General features: G+C 42.4%; 1 long non-coding RNA gene across 1 annotated transcript in view; it reads left to right on the forward strand.

Annotated features, from left to right (window-relative positions):
• LOC109300856 overlaps positions 1–5,101 on the forward strand; it is a 25,209-nt gene extending 20,108 nt beyond the window's left edge. The window contains exons 3-4 of the long non-coding RNA XR_002098345.1: positions 195–334; positions 2,565–5,101. This is a non-coding gene — a long non-coding RNA (uncharacterized LOC109300856). The remainder of the gene's footprint in view (positions 1–194; positions 335–2,564) is intronic.
• The last annotated feature ends 578 nt before the right edge of the window (positions 5,102–5,679 follow it).

Genomic DNA, 5,679 nt, shown 5'->3' on the forward strand with positions numbered 1-5,679 from the left:
CCCCCCCCGGTGTGAACACATTACATTCTAGATATTTACATTAAAAAGTTTCATATTAAGACAGAATATATGGATTTTTAATGGTTTATAGTGTTCTTAGATGCTCTCTGCTTTAGAAGATGTAATTCCACATCAGTCTGCTTTCATTTTCCTTTTTATCTCCTCTCTTTTCTGCTTCTGTCTCCTGGAAACAGGTAAAAGACAACAACAGAAGATATTTGTTGTTTGTTTTGCATCCTCAACAACATGGCCATGACCAACACCCATGAGAATGGATGGATACAACTCCTTTTGACTTTGGTGCGTATTATGGGAGTCACATTTAGTCCAAAAGGTACCCAAATATTTTATTTCTTGCTGTGACATTTTGCACTGTGACGCACCAATCTGTTTGCATTGGGTGTCATCTGGAGGTGCAACACTGATTCATTTAGTGGGAAAAAACCACAAGTTGATCATAGGAACAGGTTTGTTTTTTTTTCCTCTCAATTCATCTTGACCTCCTGGAAAAGAAATGCAACAGTGGCATCCTGTGGCCTTTATAGCTAATGGCAGGTGTATGTCTGTGGGGCGGGGGGGGAGGCGGGGTGTGCTACAGTGCAAAGCACATCTCTGTGAGTTGAATGCTTTATAATTTTACCTATTTCAGTTAACTTTTTTCATAACTCTTCTGCTCTTTCATGCACATTCAGCACTTGTGCTTTTAACCTGAATGCAAATCTGAGAGCTTCAGTCAGTCTTGTCACTTCTAGTATCAAGAATCATACAATATGTTTGTGGTTGTACTGTAGCTGTGCTGTCCATAGGGCTGAGTGCATAATCGTTTTTTTTTTTTTTTTGGTTTAGCAATTGAACCAAAACTCCACATTTAAAAATCAGTGTTTTTTTCTCACTGAAACAAAAACCTGTGGGGAGCGATGTGGAATTCATTTCATATGACACCAATGGTTCCAATTAATCCTAAACTCAATATTTTATTTTGGGCATGTGTAAGAAAAGCAAAGGAAATGAATGGCAAGATTCATATGCTGCTGGAAGAGGAAGTGATATCATGGTAGCTGTCCCTTTTTACCTGTTAGTTCTGTTTTTAAGCCAGGCACAGATTGAATTTAAGTCGTCTTCCTCGCAGACGGGTGTCTTCAACTTCAGCCTACAATATAATCTGAGGTGGGTCTTTCTCAACCTTTGAGCTGGGACTATTGCACTTTGCATAAACTATTGGAAAATGAAAACAGTTGTTCAGTCTCCTGGTTAAAGCACTCACTTGGGAGGTAGGACAGTTCTGCTTCAGTGCAACAATTTCAGTGATAGATAGAGACAGAGCTGCTTGTTCCAGCATAAAGACTTGTGATAAGGGCACTCCCTGGGGATGTGGGAGAGAGAGATTTCCTCCCAGGCTGAAAAATGGAAGGGAGCTTGATTTGTCGCATATCATGGCTGTGAGTTCTCTCATCATGAAGCTATTAAAATTGTTTTCCAACCAAAAATATTCAATGAGTTTCAGTGAAGATACAGATTGTTTTGGATGATCAGAATGGAATTTTTCAGCAAATTTACTGTTCTCTGGTGGAAGGGAAGGAGAACTGCCCGCTAGCTGCCAATATTCCAACACTTTTAAAAAGCAAGCAACTCTGCAATTTTGAAAACTTTTTAATGTTGCTTACTAGAGCAAAAAGAGTAGGCCTGTGCCATGTTAATGTTGTTCAGCCTCGGTATTCAAGGGACAACACAGAAATACCATTACCTTAAGTATCATGCCTTCTCTTTTTCTGAATGCTGTGATGTATTCTAACAAGTAAGAGACTGGTATAGGCAATATTCTTAGAGACTGTATGTAGGAACAGGTTCCCAAATTGTCAATTTCTGGGACAGAAGTTAGTTCTACCCTATATAAAGTCTTACTTTCCACTTGTGAGCTTGTCTTCTGACTTTCCTCTGGAAAAAAAATATTTGAATGTGGTATATGTTGTGTAGTCAACATAAACCAGCTTGTTAGTAACACTGATGTGTGTAGAAGCCATTTTTAAGATAAGATAGGTAAGAAAATAGCAATGTTAACTGCTAGTCTCAATGTTAACGGCTAGTTCTCGTTCTTGTAATAGGCTGTTTGGGTTGTTTTTTGGCTTGCTCCAATGAACTTTGAAAGATCTTTGTGAGATGTACTCTACAAAAGCAAATGTGACACATTGGAAGTCATATCTAAGGCTTCAGTGAACATGACAGGGATGTAGTGAATGAAGCAGATCTATAGGAACCTTTATATAATTGAGTAGCTATCTGGCATGCAATGGTTGGACACATTTAAGGCCACGAGGTTCAGCTCAGCCATAAGAGTATACTTCTTACTCTAGATACTAAATAAAGTAGGACTTACTAAAATAAATCATGATCATGAATGATTACAAACCAGTCTTTTCCCTCCCCCTCCAGGTCAACAATCTGGGACTGCTTTGATCCAAAGATAGAAAAAAAAACAACTCCATCATGTTAAGTTTAATATTGTTGAAAGGAAGGAGAAGGAAGAAAGAAAGAGGAGATTTGAGGCACTGGTTCCTTCTATTCAGAGGCACTCTGAAGACTTGTGAGGAAAACACAGTGCAGGCCAGGAGGGCTCACTGGCGCGTTGGCTATGGGATATCCTGTCAGTGAAGCTCACAATGATCCTGCATCAGTCACCTGCAGGAGGGCAGGAGCTGATGACCAGCCTTTCAGTACAGTAATTTTATCCCATTTCTTTGGAAAAAGAGGAAGGCAAGATAAGGTCCTTCAAAGCCTAAGCATTGCTTCTTGTCCCCTCTGTGTCTTACAATACCATTTGCACCCTTAAGTATCCTTCACCTGAACTCTCTGGTCCAGGGATTGCATCTTTTGGGGGTGGGGGAGAGAAATAAATGCTCTCGCCAAAACATAAAGCAGCTTTGACTCTTTTCATTTCACTTTCACTTGGGCCTGGAAAGACATTGCATTTAAGGTTCTCTCTATGTTTCATATAAGCTTCCCAAGGGGTGAAAAGCAGACTATAGTGGGCAGAGGAGTTTCCTTCTGTGTGTGCACTGAAAAACTTGTGGGCATCGAGTTTTCTGTTGTACAGCACAAGGGAGGGGAGGGTGGCATCAGAGACAATCTTGTTCAGAAAGGCGTGAGCTTTCGGAGGTGACAGCCTACTTTGCCAGATGCTGTGCTGTGCAGCATAGAGTTAAAGGTCTTCCTTGGGCAAGTGTGAGGTGGGCCGAGGCAGAGGGGACAGAAAACAGGAGGTTTAACCTCCTCTAGCCTACTTGATAAAGATCCAGAAGTTGAAGAAATACTTGTGGAATAAATTGTTTTGACAGAGCATGTGCTGAGCTCTCTCGCCCCTTCAGTCGTGAGGCGGTTCTTTGAAATAAGCCTCCTTGAAAACAAACACATGTTTAAAGCTCATTATAACTCCTGCAATGCTAAAGCAAGATCCTTTTTGTCAGTTAAACTGACAGCACAGATAAGGAGAGCTGGTGCCAGTATCATCTGTTACACAACAAACCACTCTCGATGAAAGAAACAGCCCCCTGTCAAACGAATTTCCTTTACAACTGCCAAAAGGGCTATTTTTAGTTTCATCTGCCATCTTTTTTCCCTTAATCATCTGTTTCACTTTTCTCTGAGCTCTGAGTCCCCCTTCCTCCCTTGCGCTTGCCTTCCTTCCACTCAAGATACCTGGTGATAAACTGCTGCTTGACACGACCAGGCTGTCGTCAATCCCCGAGCACATGCACATGCTGAGACTGAATCGCCGTAGGAAGGCTGCCCGCAAACCAAGCGTCCCTGCTCCCCCACGCCTAGCTCGGTCCCTGCTTTAAGAAGGATGGGAGCCTTCCTTGTAGGACGGGGCAGATGCACCCAAGGGGATCCACAGCGATTTATTTGGAAAGCTCAAATGCTAGGCTGTGTTACACGGGAACTTTCAGTGCGGCTCCTTTTCTCTTTGGAAACAGATTTTCAACCTCAGTCGGACAACTATGGAGGTGCTTCCTCCCAGCGACACAGCCGTACCCCACCGGGGCGTGAATTGTGCAGTCCGTTAGTGGCTGGGCTGAGGCCAGTTCCCACTCAGGCTTTTACAGAAAAAGTCAAGTGCTTGTAGAAGTGGTAGCGCTGGCTCAGGAGGTGGCTCTCCTCCCAGGCTGTGCCCAGCAACTGCCCAGCGCTAGGAGTCACCCTGCTGCTCGAACGGCCGTCTTTCAGATGAGGAGACATAAAAACGAGGTCCTCACTTTCTTTGATCATTAAAGACCCCGTACCACTTGTCACAGGAGGATCAGCCTGCTACCAGTTTGGAATATCCTGGAAATGATCATGGTAATCCTGTGCTTTGTCCAGCATCACGTTCATTAGATACAGCCCATCGTTCTCCAGGGCAACCTGTCTAGGGTATAGCAGCTGTGGACAATGTTATGGCCTCTATCACCATAGTCTGTACAATCAGGGTTTAAACTACAGGGAAGCTAGGAGGGAGGGGGATGAGCCCCCCCCATAAGAGACGAGAGCCCCTCTGTACGATTTGAAAATCACAACCTGGGAGGGTCTCTGATCGCATTGCTCCTTCGCTTAGGTGGACTTGCTAATCAATGAAATCAAAGATCGAGATTGTCTTGACCCCCCCCGCCCTTCCCCAAGAGTCAAAGTGTCATTCAAACCCTGTGTACAATGCCCCTGTGTGGTACACAAGTGATATTTCCCATGTGGGGACTAAGGCGCTCAAGAACTCATGCGATGTTCACAAGTTTGTGGCAAAGTACAGAACTGAACCTGTTTCCTCCGTCCTAAATTAGCATTGTAACAACTGGTCTGTCTCTCACCATTTCACAGTCTGAAATACTTTTTAGACAGGCAATTTTTATTTTAAAGCAAAATTTGATCAACAGAAATGAGGTTTCAAGTCCTACAAAGAGGTTGCATAAAACTTTTTTTTGTGGGTGTTGGAGGGAGGGTGGGGATGTTAATTTTTTTAAGCAAACACTATTAGTTGGGTTTAAAAACAAGTTGGACTTACTGTTTTCATGGTTGTCGTCTTTTTTTCCAGTGCCAGGAGCTGCGTGAGGTGAAAACGGAAAACAACCAAACATTTTTCATTTCACATTGTATAAAAATAATATTCTAATGAAAATGTTCTGAAAGATTGGAGGAAAAATGTATCATTTTAACTGGCTCTATTATTTACTATTAGAGCGCTGAACCTGCAACATGAACTTTGTTGCTCTTTCCCTTTCCCTTTAATATTTTTCCCCCTTAAACTGTCAGTTTTACTTTTTAGAAGTCTTTATGTCTCTCATCTTGGGGTCTGGTGATTTTTGTTTCTGTCATTTTTGAGCACTTGAACAACTTTTCAGGAAGTAGTAAAAGCAGAGCTAATGTCATATTTTGCGGCCGCTTGACAGTCAGCCAGGAGCTGACAGTTTAGTGAGGGGGATCGACATCAGAGAAGAGACGCATGAACCTTATGCATAATAATATGCAGTCTATTCACAACAGAAGTGAAACATGATTAATGGTGAGAGCTGGAAGAATGCCTTTCATAATGCTTGCAAAAAATGAAATGTTTTCTCACTTAATGCATGTTCAGAACCTGGTTTTAACTGAAACGGCGAGTCTGCCCTTCACTAAATTTCTCAGAAGCTGAGAAACTTCAGCAAAAGAACCAGG

This window comes from Gavialis gangeticus, unplaced genomic scaffold (genome assembly GCF_001723915.1).
Source record: "Gavialis gangeticus isolate Ggan-Ray unplaced genomic scaffold, GavGan_comp1, whole genome shotgun sequence".
NCBI classification, from domain to species: Eukaryota; Metazoa; Chordata; order Crocodylia; family Gavialidae; genus Gavialis; species Gavialis gangeticus.